Genomic DNA, 16,543 nt, shown 5'->3' on the forward strand with positions numbered 1-16,543 from the left:
GCTTCATATAGAAATGATCTTAACTTGACTGAAATTCATTTTAGAAGGGAACTTTTGGCTTCTCTACGCGTTTTAAAGGTTGACAATGGTTCTCTTTCATTTATCTGATAGTTTTTTGTTGCTTGTTTTTCTTGCTGTCGAGTTGATCTTCTCAAGTGTTTGTTCACCATTATGGCAGCTTCTTTTGTCAAACTCCTTTACTGTGATGGGGTGAGAAACGCTGCTTTGAGTGGTTTGCCTTCCGCATCGCATTTCTGTTGAGAGGTGTGATTTTTTTTTTTTCCATGAGTTGCTGTATAAGGGGGCTGTATGACTCAGATGGAGCTCACAATGCCCTGTACTGCGGGAGCACCCTTCAACACCTGCACAAGTCCATGATCGAAGTGGTACCATTGCTGCCAACACCTGAGACACAGTTGGATGATGTCCGGGTACTCTAAGCACTTGATGCAGAAGCATTTTTAATGTTTGAGTCACCTCAGCAGACTCTACTAGCCATAGGCATTGAGATGCTCACCAACAAGACCGAGTCCGAGGCACTGTATGCCGCCAGACCTAGATTCAAGTCCCAGAGTGTTAGTGTCAAAAAGTTGAGACACATAAGAAAGGCGACTCAAACACTGACACCTCCGTGTGAAAGAGGAAGCAGTTCTACCTCCAGCAGAAGTGGCCCGAAGGTCACCATTGCCTGCTCCTTCATCGTGGAGGTTGCCCCTGTCACCGAGTGCATGTGAAAGTTCGCAGTAGAAACGACAGCTGACAAAAAGACGCTGGTAGCTACCATCTCGTTCTTATGCAGAACGTGCGAAATGTGAAAGACTGTTTGAGAAATGAGCATTGTAATAAATCGTGGAGTCCAGAAGATATTTATTTTACACGTTCTCTCCTTTTAAAATGCATGTAACTGCAGAAACACTTATTCTAACATTAAGACTGTTTGAGGGCCTGAATTAATTTACTTTCACTGCGTCCCCACAGTCCCCAAATCTAAACCTTATTCTCCCATACCAATCACATTGTTTTTCAGAGGTTACTGTGTGAATACAAAACTCTTTATAGTCTTAAAGATTATTTTCTTTATACATGGAACTTGCTCTTGTATCTTCTAAACATCAACCAAGCTGCAAACTCACCCAGAACACTAATTGTGTTGATTTAAAGCTAGTTATGTGTGCAGATTATTTTTCCTGCACAGCTACATTGTCGTTTTATATTTTAAAATACATTTAGTGTAAACAGTCATAACTCATTTTAGTTGCGGGTACAAAAATGTTTTCGCCTCTTTCGTTTTTAAATGGAGTCATTTTTCTGTAACCCCACAACGTATCTTGTCATCAGTGTCCATAAATAGATCCATATCAAGCCAATAGGACTTTACAGTCACTCTGACATTTGACCTCCAGATATGAATTGGAATTAGTGATTCTACTTGCCACAGGCATTTGAAGTTATGCAGATTAGTATCTCTCTATTGGATGATATTGTGGCATGGTATGAAGGGGATCGCAAGCTGGCCTGAAAGCTCTGTATTCATACTGCAGGGGTTGTATGATGCAACCTCGAATTCCCCAACCCCTCATGACTAAACCACGCGGTCTGAATAACAACTGCCTCTTAACCACGCAGTCCTCTACCACGTATGCCTTTACCACGATTTTTCGTGGTAAAGGGGCATGCATGTCTAAGGTCGCCACCACCCTCCCCACTGCCCTAAGGTACAAACTCCCCCCCCGCCCCCGTCCCCCTCCCGCCCTGAGGTGCAAATACCCCTACCCCCTCCGAGCCCCCACACTGTGCCCTCCCCCTGATGCCTAAAACCCTGTCCCTTAACCTGACCAGCCCTTACCCAGCTCTATAAACTGCCCCGCCCTTCCCTAAGCCCTAAAAACTACCCTGACTACCCATTGCCCTGCCCTGAGGCCTAATACCCTCACCCCTAATTAATCAAGCATTTGCAATGCAATAGGTCTCGTGTTTACGCGAGTTTAAGCTATTGGCATTGTAGATGACAATCCCTTTTTTATGTTTTAAAAACGAAAACAAAATAAAAGGCATTGTTATTTGCAATGTCAATACCTCAAACTTGCGTCAATGCAAGACCTATTGTATTGCAAATGCTTGTTAGATTAGTGAGTAGAAATGCTTCCTTTCGGCCCGTGCGGCAAAATAATTAAACAAGCGCTGCCGCTAAAGTGGAGACAGACCGCGCTGCAAATAAAGAAAAAAAATAGTGCTTACCGACTTATGAAGGAGACCGTGTAATGCCACAAGTAAAAGACCCAGTCCTCATGGGAGCTAACAAATGGCGACAGGGCCTAACAAGCCTCATTATCAATCGGAAGCCAGCATATACCAAGGACAATGACGCAAGCTGATCAAAAATATGGGCGGAAAGAAGGCGAGGCTTCCACAGCATACTCAACTACTGCATGCCTTGCAGAGCGAGCAGCGCATGCACGCTGCTGCTCTGTTCGACCTAAAAAACGACCTCAACGTACTCCTATCCCTAAAAATTACTCTGACCCCCCCAGCCCTAAAAACTACCCCTGAACCCCCAGCCCTGAAAACTAGTCCTAAACCCCCCCCAGCCTGAAAACTACCTCCAACCCCCAGCCCTGAAGACTAGCCCCGAACCCCCCAGCCCAGAAAACTACCCACAGCCCATCCCCCAGCACAGAAAACTACCCCCAGTCCAGAAAACTACACTACGCCCACAAAACTACCCCAACTCAAAAAACTGCCCTGACCCACAAAACTACCCCGACCCCCCAGCCCACAAACAACCCTGCCCCACCCACCCTCCCACAAAGCATTCCCAACTCACTCCCAGCCCACAAAACTACTCCCGAACCCCCAGCCCACAAAAGTACTCCGACCCACCCCGCTTACCTCACCGTGGATCTCTCCCTGCTACCGTCCACTGCAGCTTGCAGCCCACAAAAGATTCCCTAACCACCACCCAGCCCACAAAACAACCCCGACCCAGCCCACAAAAGTACACCGACCCAGCCCCACTTACCTCACTGCTTCCTGCTTGCGCCCATCCGTTCGGCAGCTAGACCGCGCATCTGCCTTAACCACACACATGCGTGGTTAAGGCATATGTGTGGTTAAGGCATATGTGTGGTTAAGGCATGCGTGGTAGGGCTTGCGGAGTCGGAACACTTGTGGTTTAGACCGCAGTGTTCCGACTGTTTCCCATACTGCAGTCCCATAGGAAGAAACTTTGATGATCTTCAAGACGCTATGACTTAGTCTTAGCAAGACCCGAAGTGCCATAAGTCCGAGGTTTGCTTCAACTCACTGTGGAGGCATTGTTAACTCCATCCTCTATTAAAGCTACAGAGAGATCTGGTGAGGTTGTTGAGAGCCCCTGACTGAGATCCGCTCTTAAAGAGAACGATTCTGACACCTGATTGCGTGATAGTTTCTTTAGTTCTAAAGAAATTCAATGTGTCTGTTTCTTTAGAACTACAGAAATTCATCATGTCTGTCTTCTCCCTGTGCACCTCCTAACTTATGGATGCCAGTTGACCTCTACTGCCTTATTTATTTAGAGAGTTTTATGTAGCGCTGGCAGGACCCATGGGTATCCGAGCACTTTACAACATGTAACACAGGCAATAAGGAAAACAGACCGACAAAACGAAAACAGACAGCCGTTAGTAAGGTAGGTAGTAGAGTCAAGAGTTACTTGATTGTAGGCTGCTAAAAAGAGCTATGGTATATTGTCCAGTGGGTAAAGGTGTCGAGTGAGAAGGAGATGCTTTAGTTTTCTCTTGAAGATCATGTAGGAGGGGTTGGCTCTGAGATCTGCTGGTAGGGAGTTCCAGATTTTGGGGGCATTGCCCGAGAAGGAGCTAGCCAGGGCTTTTTGTTTGTCTCTTTCGGGGTATGTAGGTTATTCAGGTTATTAAACAGACTGATGCACTCTGGGCAGCTTTTTTGTGTCCTTCATTTGATTATTGCTATCTTTCAGGAAATATTCCCCCTCCGTCATCTTGGAAGGGGAGCATTATTGTGCCTCTTTATAAAAAGGGTCCAAAATCTTCTCCTGCAAGTTACAGGCAAATAGTGTTATTAGACGCTGTAGGCAAACTTCTTGCCAAAAGTATATTAGGAAATCTTCAGCATTGGGTAACCCAAAATAATAATATTCCCCCAAAACAGGCTGGATTCAAAGAACTGTAGTACTTTAGACAACATCACAGTACTACAGGGAATTATCCCCTTCAGTGCCACGCCCTTTCCCCCTCCTGTGCCGGGCGTTGCATTAGTGGGTGGGGTTCATGACGAGATAGTCTCGTCATGGGCACAGCGCGACCGTGCTCCATGACGAGACTATCTCGTCATGGGCACAGAAGAGGTTAAAGAAACGTATCCCCAGACACAGGGAAGGCCTGTGTATACGGCCTTTATCGACTTGTCCACAGCGTTCGATAGAGTTGATCATTGGGCGATGTGGAGAAAGTTGCTTCAGTCGGTATGCCCTCTTACTTGTTGAGAATAGTAATAGCACTTCCTATGTCAACTTGGAGTCAAACACTGATGGGTGGGAATCAAGGTCTATCTCAAAACAGTTCTGATGCACAATGGGTTGAAACAAGGCTGCCTGTTGGCGCCTTTGCTCTTTTCTTTATACATTGATGATCTCCCACGCAGGGTAGTGATGATACATGGGGATGCTCCGAAAGTTGGTGAATACTGGTTGTCTCCTGTATGCGGACAACATGGTTTTGATGGATTTACCACCTGTCAAGCTTCAAAGACGACTTGCACACTAGAACTTTATGCAGAGGAACATTTCCTAAAAATAAATATATCGAAGAGTAAGAGTTTGGAATTCGGAAGAAGGGCTTGAGATTTTAGTTGACTGGCTTCTAGGTCCCGAAAAGCTGGAGAAGGTCCAACTCTATCCCTATTGAAAAAAATAATGCTAGCATTTGTAGAGAATATGATCATGTAAACATTGCTCGAGCAAGGCTATGTCGCAAGCTAACGCTATTAATAGATTATATAAAGTTTGTGGGAAAAGACATTTTACACATGCATTAATTATCAGTCTTTATAGTAAAACTTCTTCCTTCCCTAAACTATGCTTGTGAGGTAATGGAAATGAAATACTGGAGTTTCTTTGTTATAATTGAAGGACATATTTTTCATCGATTTGTAACCTGAACTCTATGGCAGCACACAGCCCTGGAAGGTGTTTTGCGATTGACCCGCTCTAGCCTTCCTGCCTTTAAAAGTGAGTCTACTGTTTCCAAGCAGAGCACCTTTTCACAGCACGTTGTTATTCTGATGATACTGACACTGGGCAAAGGGGATCACCAACTAAACTGTTATGTCACTACCTCCACAAAGTATGATTTTTAAAAGTTACATTTCCAATCTAGGTAACAAAATCTGCCCTCACCACTGAACCACCAGAGTTTTGATAACATTGACAACTAACTTTGAACCAAGGTTTTAATATTTTCCTCTCAGATTGTAGAAATATTCTCTGCGTCAGATGGCATATGGTGGCTCTATTCACCGAAGACACATACGCTTTTTTAAAATGGAAGTCCTACTTTTATACATTTGGCTCCTAACCATGTGGGCTGCAGGGCACATTTAGTTTATTTAACTAATTTATGAAAGCAAAGTTTTCTACATCACAGACCGCTTTATCCTGACATTTTTTACTGTATTGTGCCAGGCCACAATCGAAAGGACAATACTTGTAAAGCAAGGCACAGATAGTGCCATCTTGACACTATGATCTATAATTTTTGGGAATTACTATCTCAATTCAATAAACCAAGTATGATTTAAGATGTTTTCCTAAATGTGCTTGAATGTGTGCTGCTGGTGGAGTGCAGGTATGTTTCCAAGAGAAGGGGCAATAATAGAAAAACAACACGTGCACCACAAGGTGCTCGTTAAAACCATGAGAATCAAAACAAAATAGAGGAAGCTGAACCAAGAGGACAATTCAGCACAATCTACAACATTTGCTATATTGCAGGTTTGGACCAGTCTCGGAAAAAGCTTCCTGTAGATTCCAAAACCTGTTGAATTTTCTGCAGCGTTATACCCATACATACTCCCATATTCTGCGTACCTGTAGCTTTTAGAGATAGCTGGAGGGAAGCTACTAACCACACGCATTGGCGAAATCAAGCCTTGATAATAGCGGCATTGACTACCAAGGCTCTAAGATTGGAAGGAAAAGTGCGTGGCCAGGCAAGATAACCAACAGAATGTAAATCCCCACAGCTCCTGCCGGCCAATCTGCGATCTTGATTCATCCTGCCCTTATCATAGCCCATGCGGGGAGAAAAGCCTGGTGTGTAGCAACCTTTTATTGAGCCGGACCCTGAAGGAGCCTTTTGTGCCATGTGTTGGATAGTGCTGAGCCACAGTGGTGGTCCTGGTGTGCTGGGCCTGTGTGGCGTGGTCCAGGCCTTCTTCGAGCCACTGGTCGTGAGATACATGACAGGCGGGGCGGCCTATTGCCCTGGTTGGCTGCGGTGCCCTGGCAGGACTCAGCCTGTTGTGAGGAGATCCGGTCTGGAGCAGCAGTCGCCCCTAGAGAATGGTGCAGGGCCTGTGGATCTCCGTCGACCCGGTCGACTGGAGCAAGGGCGGCCAAGCGACAGGTGAGCTGTGTTGCGACTGTGATAGTTGGGGCCTGGGGGTTTGAGGCTGTGCCTGAATCCTGCGGGCAAGCTGGAGAATCGGCGGACTCCCTGGGCCTGAGCTTTTAGGGCCTGCTGTCAGCTGGAGTGCGCCGTGGAGAGTGGAGGAGTTCTGTACGAGGCGAGGCGGTCCGGCCGTAGCAGGGGCTGCCCCTTAATGAGTGAAGCAGTGCCGGCAGGTTACCTCAACTTGGCTGGCTGTTGTTGGGTCAGCCGGGGGTGGGCAGAATCAGGGCATCGTACGCTGGTCCCGGGAGGGAGGAATGGTGCACGTAGGAGCCTCCTACAGCAGGTCAGGAGGGGCTGGGGGAATGGCCAGGAAATCCGCAATCATCTGTAACCCTGATGGAGCTGTAAAATTTGCAAGTAGGAGATGCCTGAGCTTTTGCACCTCCCTGTGGTGACCAGGGGCCCCCGGCGCATACACAGCCTTAGTGGGGGCAATAGTGGGGTGACTCTGAGGGGCTGAGGTGGCTGGCTGAGTGGAGGCTGAGACTGGGCCTTGCCACCTGAGGGATTGAGCTGGTCTCCATGGGACACAGAGTACCCGGTTATTTACCAGGGAAGAGTAGTTGAGGTCGTCGACCGGTGGCTGTGGTTGTCCCCCTCTGTGAGTAAAGCAGGGCTGGCGGGCTCCCTCAACCTCACTGACTAGAGTGGGGGAAGTCGGGGGCAGGGTGCTCTGGATCAGGGCATGCATTTGCTGGGCGCTGGGAAATTACTGCTGGCGCCCAGACCCAATCGGAGGACTGGGGCACATGAGAGCCTCCTACAGCAGGTCTGAAGGGCGCGGCCTGGAAATCTGCAGCCAGATGTAACCCTGATGGAGCTGTAGGATTTGCATGTACCGCCTGGTTGTGATCGGGGTCATACATTGTTCAGTGGGGGCAACAGCGGAGTGACTGAGGCGGTGAGGTGGGGGACCGAGTGGAGGCTGGGACCGGGCCTTGCCACCTGCGGGACGGAGCTGGTCTCCATGGCACACTGAGTACGCAGTAACTTGCCAGGACAGAGCGGTTGTGGAGGTTGACCGGGGGAGGCTCTCCCCTAGGTGCAGTTACCGGCGCTGACGATTGGGAGATTGGGGCCTGGAGCTGCTCAGTATCCTGCAGATAGCGGCTGTTATGGGGCGTGCCCTCAGAACACCAAGCAATTGCAGGGCAGAGCTCCCATGGTGTGCCTCTGGGATGGACACGGTTGAGTACTTCCCGGGGGTTGCTGTTGGGGGAGATGGGACATTTTGCTGGCTCCTCCGAGGAAGGGGTCTGACCTACCACAGGCCTATCCCTGTGGTTGCTTGCAGAATTGGGTTGAAGCAGAGTACCCCTGGCTGGTACACGATGGGGGAAAGAAAGGCCCCAGAGCAGCAGCCACCAATGCAATTACCCAATACACAACTCCGTGGCAGAATGATCAGTGGGTGGCTCAACAGGAGGGGGCAGAGTCTGCAACCGCTTATCCGAATCGCGAGAGAAAACCCTTTTGAGACGTATCTTGTGGCAGCCATACATGGTTCGCACACTGCTGCGGAACATAAGATTGAGACCGTGTCCATTGAGGTCAACTTGCTCAAAGCCGATCTGCTCAAAGTAGTGCAGAAAGTGACCACGGCGAAGGATAACATTGAGGCGCTCTGTGGGGGAGGTGGCGGCTCTTAAGCAGCAAATGGCCAGAATAGCAACAGTAACTAGGGATCTTGAGGCTAAAGTGGAGGATGTGGCGGGCCGATCCCACTGAAGCAACATTCGTATCCTTGGTTTTCCGGAGCAGGTGAAAGGAACTTCGGTGGAAGGCTTCCTGGAGCAGTAGGTCCGGCAGTGGTTGAAACTGCATGGTCTGTCATTTTTGTCCTTAAACTGGTGCACCACACGCTGGTACCTTTGCTGCCTCAGGCGCCCCCCCCCCCCCCCCCCCCCCCCCCTGCACCCTCTTTGAGCTTTCATAGCGAAGATCCTGAACTACAGGGACTTCATCCTCTGGGCTGCCAGGAATCAGACAGTCCCTAAGTTCGAAAATCACTCGATCGTAATCTTCCCAGACAACACCTGGAAGGTACAAGAGCAGCTCAAATCGTTCTTGGAGGTAAAGAAGCTTCGAAACATGACCTTTAAATACATGTTGCTCTATCCCTCCAAGCTCAAGATCCTGGTCAACTGAAGCTTGGGTACCGGAAGCTGCCCAAAAACAGTCAGAATAGGAGCCTGGAGGGGCTGCTTCAGACGGGCGATTTGTGCAGGGTGACCCATTGGGCACGATTTTTGTCTGATCACTCACCTGTGTTCTGTGAGCTGGCTCTGGGGGTGTTGGGAGAGATGGCTAGACTGTAGAGACTCTCGTGAGACATGACTATTGCAAGCTCTCATAGAATATTTGGAGGTTAACTGGGGCACTGCTGGGTCCTGCCAAACTGAATTGGAGGCTATGAAGGTGGTTGTGAGGGGTCATTGTCTGGGTCTGACCATTAGGGTACGTAGGCAGCTCCAGCTGGAGATGAGCCAAGCGGAAAGGGAGCTGGGGTTGATGCAGGGGCGAGGTGCACCGGCCCAGGAAGCCCAAAAGGAGGAGTTGCGGTTGCATATACGCGTACATCATTTAGGCAGTGCTGCCTTCAGGAGGGGTACAAGTATGGTAGGCTCCTAGCCAGGCTGCTGCATGGGAAGATTAGTGTCCCGCTGGTTCTCCAATTGAGAGATGAGACGGGCGCACTGGATAGAACACAGGAGCCGGTAGTGGCAAGTGTTTCAGCGACACCTGGAGAGGGTGAACTGTGGTGGTGCCTGCAGTGAGCCGGATCAGCTACGGATCTACCAAGAGCCCTGGAGGTCCCCAGGGTGTGAGAGATTATGGCTGAGGAGTTAGAGGCAGACATCAGGCTGGATGAACTGCAGCCAGGCCTACGGATGCTCCCAAGGGCTGAGGCACCCGGGGGATATGAGTTTCCCATTAAGCTTTAGCTAACATTTCCAGGGGCACTCGCACAAAAACTGCTTGACGTGTTTTTGGAGGCTGAGGAGCTAGGGCCGCTTCTGCCTAGTATGGGAGAAGAGCTCATCGGTATGATGTCCAAGCTGGGGGGATGAGGGCTCAGGTGTATTGTCCTCCGATGATGATTAACTCTGATGTTAAGATCCTATGTAAATTTTCGGCCTATCGTTTACGCCCTACAATGTGTAGTTTGGTCCGCCCTGATCAGTGTGGTTTCCTGCCAAGTCGTTGTAAGATATTGAACTTGACAAGGCTGATGCACATTTTGTGTGAAGTTGAGGGTGCCCGAGAGGAGATGGCATGCCAACTGATATCGAAAAGGCATTCGATATGGTAGACTGGGTGTACCTCTTGGGGATCATGGAGATAATGGGGTTTGGTCCACCATTCCGGGCCTGGATACACTTGCTGTACACTGCTTCGGGAGCAAGGGTTAGGGTGGGGGAAGTACTGCTCAGACCGGTGGGGCATTGAGTGGCAGACTAGTTAGGGCTGCCTTCGTCACCTTTATTTTTTGCCCTGGCAGTGGAGCCTATGGCAATTCAGGTCTGACGTGTCAGGCACAGCTGGGGGATTGCGCTGGGGTGAAGCAGACATGTGGTGTCCCTTTACGGCGACGATTTGTTGTTTTATCTGCAGGCCCCGGGGGAGCCCTTGCTGAAACTTCTTCTGTGGCTTCTGGAGGACTTTGGTGAAGTGTCTGGTCTCCGGCTCAATAGGGCAAAGTCATTGTTGTTTCTGTTGGCAGCCCTAGTGGGGATATCTGTGGAGCGGCTTTCGGACTTGGGGTTGCGGTGAGAGTTGGGTTATTTCGGTTATCTTGGAGTGATGGTAGCGCACATGGAGGCAGAGCAATTGAGGCATAACGTTGAGAGGATTTTGACTTCTGCAGGGATCAGTGCGATTATGGAATACTCTGCTGCTGTCGCTCATGGGTAAAATAGAAATGGTTAAAATAGTGTTGCTGACCCGTTCCCTGTACACGGTTCTGAACTCTGTATCCGCTGCTGGAGGGGATTTTCCAGAGGTTGAACACCTGTACTTGTAGGGGGGTCGAAGCGGATTAAAGTGGCTAGAACAGCTTTAATGAGGGCACATCTGGAAGGGGGGGTGGGAGCCCTTAATCTGTAACTATATTATTTTGCATCCCTCCTGCAGCATACAGCCCACTGGTTGGTTGAGGGGAACAGCTAGGAAAAGGACCTATTGGCAGGAGTGGTTAAGGTTGGTGAGAGCCCGAAGATTCGGATGACGGGCTTGGAGGTACCGAGGGGGGCGCCCTACATTGTGTGGCAGACTGTGGTGATGTAGCAGAGGGTGGTTAGGGCAGTGAGTAAGATGACTCAGTTCCTCAGGGAGTTCTAGTTATGGGTGCTCGCCCCATTTCGTCAGGCAGAGGAGGCCATGACATTCCAGGTATGGGACGAAAGACTGTGAGTTGGAGGTGGACTTGTGTCCCACGGAAACATTTATTTCCTTTGAGTACGCTCGGCAGCAGTTTCGCCTGGGAGTGGGGCAGTTTTTACAGTATGCAGGTATGGCAGAGATAGTTAAACAGATTTCGATCTCCTTTCCGGCAGCCTCCCCAGATTCTGCTGTTTTGAGAGCACTGCTGATGATGGGCTTGGGGCGCCACCTGGTCTCCCTGATGTATAGAGCGCTCCAGGCGGACGGTATATGTGGGCAGCTGCGGGTGCGGCAAACTTGGGAGATAGATCTGGGAGCTTCCCTGACGGACGTGGAGGGTGCTAGGATTTGCGCAAGTCCGTGTCTAGTAATGCCCGCTTCCTCTTTATACACTTTAATTTCCTACATAGCACCTTTGTGACCTCGTGAAGGTGCATAGGTACGATCCTGGGCGATCTCCCGTCTGCTCCTATTGTTTGCACCTACGTAGCAGCGTGGTCCTTCTGGTTGGCCATGGTGGACAGATTGCATAGGACCGCAGCTTTGCGTTGTGATCTGATGCCCTACCATTGTCTGTTGAAAAATATTGCTAGACCTCAAACACAAGGTGTGTTGCTGCTTTTTACAGCTGGCCTTGGTTCTGGCTTGGCAGTGTGTCGCCATTACCTGGATGAGAGTGGGGGTACGTGAGGAGACTCAGTGGGTCCGGGATGTTTCAGTGTGGTCTCTGGCTGAGGAGGAGCATCTCAGACAGGTGAGAACTGATGAGAAATTGCAGATGGATCTAGAGGCTTGAGGGGCGTGGAGTGAATGCTTTACAGGGGACACGGGGACAGTGTCTGACAGTGGTGGTACTGAAAGTGAGAGCATTGCATCTTTGTCTGAAGAGTGGATTGGGAAGCAGGAAGATTGACGTGTCCACACTGGTCTGGGTGACTCTATTAGCTGTTGATTATGGCACCACCATTATGTACTGCATTTTCCTATTCCTAGCTTGAAATCTGTCTAACACCTGTATTGTGCCTAATATTCCATTGCTCTCTTATGGACCATGTACAGTGTTTGTTCTTTGTTGAAAAAAACGATAAATCAAGGTTTAAAAAAAAGATTGGCAGAAACAAATAGAAGAATTTTCCTGAGAGGACTCACCTGGAAATAAAAGACAAAAACAACTGAATTGATCTATCTTAAGATTCAAGGCATTGATGCCAAGGTCCTTCACCAACTCCGAAGGGAGTGGATGCATCCCCCGTGACTGGGCCAGAGAGTAGAAGTCAAAGCAGACTCTTGGCTAAGCAAGACACTTTCTTTGTTAGAAACATTAAGCGCCAGGAATTTTGTGTTCATCTAATTTTCGATGTTAGAAAGAGCCATGCAGATTCCCCTGAATTTCTTCAACCAGTTTCTTTTCTCTGGATCAGCAGAGTGTGGTCAACGTACGAGATCATCTATGCCTCATAGGCATTGATTGTAACCAAGGGGACACATATAAATGTTGGACAAAATAAGGGGCAGCGATGATTCCATTGGAACCCCCACCTGTCACTGTTGAAGACTTGTAGTAGAAGGGGACTGGGCCAGAGATTGAGTTCTGATAGAGATAAATGAGGCAGCCCATGCTTATTAACTCTTGCCAGTAGCCTCTTCCACACGCTGGATATGGGTGGAATGGTTCACTGTATTGAAGCCAGCGCACAGGTAGCAACACCCGTGTCTAATCTCTGGCTGAGCTCATCCAGAAAAATAATTAATGCTGCTTTATGGTCATTCAAGAATGGAAACCTGCCTAGGGTCCAAAAGATGATGCTCTTCCAAATTGTGGAAAGGGGTGCGCAATGAATTTCTCAGCTATTTTAGCAACTACAAGCAGCAAAGGAATGAGCTTTAGAATTGGCTTCCACCAGAGCATCTGAATTGCGCTTCTTCATTAGGGGTTTAATTACACTGTCTTTCCATTGTTTAGTGACAGCACCATAGGAGAAGGAGGCATTCAGCTCCATAGTTGCCAGTGCAGAAACAGTGGCCGACACTAGAGCAGAAAGCACCCTGACTTTAGTTTCATAAGAAGAATTAGTAGCTCTTTTTTATGATATAAAAACGTCCTTGTTGGCACACAGGCAAGAAGCTTGACTTCTAGATATAGAAGTAACATCGTTTGGATTTTGCCGTAGAAAAAGCTGCTAACGTGTCACATAGTACCTCGGTGGGAAAGGTAGTAACCTGGGAACTCACAGCAGGTTAGCACAGACACCACCCTGAGAAAGACCTTGCTGGAATTAGCAGCACTAATTATTAATTCCCTGTAAATGCAAATTTTGCCACAAAGAGACAGTTTATAATGTTTTTAATGCTTATAGGTTCTAATAACAATTATCCCACCAATGGTTTAGTTGCATTACCATCAGGCTTTTGGGCAGAGGTGATCCACAGATTTCTGGTACTACACCAAATCAAAACTCTGGCATATGTCGCTGTTAATTTTATACCATTAAATCGAATAGCTGGCTGTGTCCATACACGACTCGCTAAACTGATCACTTGCAAAGCCAGCGTCCACCTTGTTCCATGAACTAAACAATTTATCACGCTTCCTAGGATGAAGGCTATGTGATTTATTGGGTGTGGACAATTAACATGCTATAGGAGTATGATCTGTCTAGACTTTGGACACAACCTTTGTGATGTTGATTGTGTCATTAGGAGCACACATTAGGTTAATCGTGTACCACGTCTCATGAGTGGGGCCTATAACCATCTGAGTTGAAATGAAGGCCGGGTTTATGCTAGTGAGCGCATTATACCTGGAGCCATATTTTTTCATTCATAGATATGGATAGCGTAAATATACATACTCTACACCCCCAACACCCCTAAAAAATAAATGTAGCCTAAAGAGCCTCCAGGTGGACAGACAGGGTTGTGGTTCACCACAATGTCGTGTAAAAAAGGCACAATATAGTGAGATTCTACACTGCAAGCTATTTGTGATAAGTAGTAGGAATGGTGCTATTAAATGCACAGTGAGAAAGTAACATGGGGAATTGTTCAGGAAATGTGTGTCAAATGGTGTTCTGAAATCACTTCCCGCCTAAACTGAATAGACTATAAATGCAGTTGTACATGGCATTGTGTGTTCTCTATCAAGCACTTTTGGGGAAATTTGTGGTCAATGCTGAATTTTACGCATATTTTAATAGCAACAATTGATGATAATTGAATGGGTTTCTAAATGCAGTTCTAAAAACATAGGCACAGTCCAGAGACATGATACATAAAAATACATGTTCCTACCCCCAGTCAGGACTGCGCTGTACCTGGTTTCTGCAGGACAGACCTCAATATACCAGTCAGCAGGACAGGAAGACAAGATAGGCATGGGTTTTAGGGGAGCATGATCACAGCTCAGGGAGCGTGTGTTGTAAAGTTCCCACATCCACTGGTCAAAAGAACTAGAACCAGCCAGACAGCTGTGCATGTATCATTCCAGAACCTGGGGCCAGTGCTTCAATTTGTGCAAGTGGTTGGAGGTGGTGGGCACCAGCAGACATTTTTGGGGACCCAGAGTTATTTTTCATCATCTAACTTTGACCCAGACAAAACTAGAGCAATGGCTACCAAAGGTTAAAGAGAAAGGGAAACTATGACATCACAACTAATACCCCCCGCTTATGTTGCAGTCAAGCTCGCCATCTCTGGTGGTTTCCGGAAGAGCCAGGACACCATCAGACTGCAGACTTGAGTGTAAAAAAAAATAAAAACCTAAACAGGCCTTTTCAACCTAGGCACCCATCTGAAACAATATCCCCATATCTATTAGGACCGCCCTGAAAGTGTTTCAATTTAGGAAAGAGTTGAAGACTAACTGCTTCAAAGTATACTCCATCTTAGTACATTACCCACCCTCAGCTCAGCTTCTTCTGCTATTGGTCATTGGCTTTATGCTTCTCTTTTGCTGCCTTTTGGCTAGGTTTGCGCTATAGAAATACTCTATACTTGCATACAAACGGGAACAGCAGGGATGAAAAAGTACTTGCAAGAGTAAGAAAGAGACAGGAAGTGTAGAGTGGTGGACGAAAGAGTCACAAGGTGGAATCCAAACTAGACAGCCTCTATGTTCGACAGTACTGTTATTACATCCTCTTAAGAAATGCCCCTACTCTAATTCCCCTCCCCTTTTTATTACAACCAATTAAACATTTTACATCTCAAACCATTAATGGAGTGATTTTGGGTCCTTATCCTCAGTCTGTACTGTTCACTTTCTCTCCGTGGTTACCTGCACCGTGCTTCCAATTAAGTGGCATGTGAAAGGCAATGCAGTTTAACTGAGGAAGGAGGCTCAGTCACAATGAGGGAACGACGAGCTCCTCTTCTACTACACAGGCAGCAGACCCGAGTAGGCCTTGCCTGATAGAAGTCTCCTTTCCTTTACTGTGGCAGCAGAAAACATTTGGCCTTCTCCCAGTGCTGGAAACCTGAAAAAGTTCATTCTGGGAACTTACTTTTGCTGAGGGCTGGGTTCTTGTTTCTTTGCATAGCGCTGTGGCGTCATTGTGTTTGGAGGAAGATAGACTGTCTTCTTGTCACAAAAATAAAGATTAGGAAGTCTTGCTGATGAACAGCATATGACAATGTCATGCGGGCTTAGTGCTAGGAGCCTATAAAGAACAACGTTGTTTAATTTCCCCCATAGACTTGTTTGTTCCTGTGCCCGTGGTCTATTAGATGATCTCACAACCCAGTGACACTTTGTGTGTGTATCCACATGTCCTGTTGTGTCATAGGGTACCTCCCAGTATTAGGACAAGATGCCCATAAATCAGTATCCGCACATTGGGAGCCAATCAAGGTCTGTGCAACTGTGCCAGTGTCTCCATGTGTCCTAGTGCCAGTATGCTAACGTCCATGTCTGTGTCCTTTTCCCAGTATCGCTATTCCAACAGCATTGTCCCATGTAACTTTTAAGTGTCCCATAGTCAGTCCCTCACAGTATCTGGGACTGTGTGCTAGTGGCTACAGTGAACTTCTCCACGTACATGCGGGTGCTCCAGTGACTACGTTAATAACCCTGTGTGCCTGCGTTAATGAATTCATGTCAGTGTTCTCCATCAGTATTCATGTGCATGTGTTGGTTCCCCAATTTACGTCTGTGGACTTGTAAGGGTTCCTGGGTCAGTGTCCTAATATCAGTGTGAGTGCAAATGTATAAACAATTAAACTGGGCAAGTAATAGGGATAATCTGTCCAGCATAAAGGTGCACCCTAAGATGATAGCTGCCCACTGTCATCAGAAATATAAATAACCAAAAGCTTTTAATGGAGAAGGCACAGGCGTGGCTCCGCTACTAAAAGATTTTGGTTAGTGCAAATGTGTCGGTCTCCCTTGTTTCCCCCGGTCACTGTTCTGTATCAAGACCATTGCTTTCATTTCTTGGCCTTCCCAGTTTCAGTGCCCCCGAGTCGGTGTC

General features: G+C 47.7%; 1 protein-coding gene across 2 annotated transcripts in view; it reads left to right on the forward strand.

The window, feature by feature from the left end:
• RECQL5 (RecQ like helicase 5) overlaps positions 1–16,543 on the forward strand; it is a 669,413-nt gene that overhangs the window by 173,082 nt on the left and 479,788 nt on the right. The gene's annotated exons all lie outside the window — the stretch shown is intronic.

Source organism: Triturus cristatus, chromosome 7, assembly GCF_964204655.1.
Source record: "Triturus cristatus chromosome 7, aTriCri1.1, whole genome shotgun sequence".
In the NCBI taxonomy this organism is placed as follows: Eukaryota; Metazoa; Chordata; class Amphibia; order Caudata; family Salamandridae; genus Triturus; species Triturus cristatus.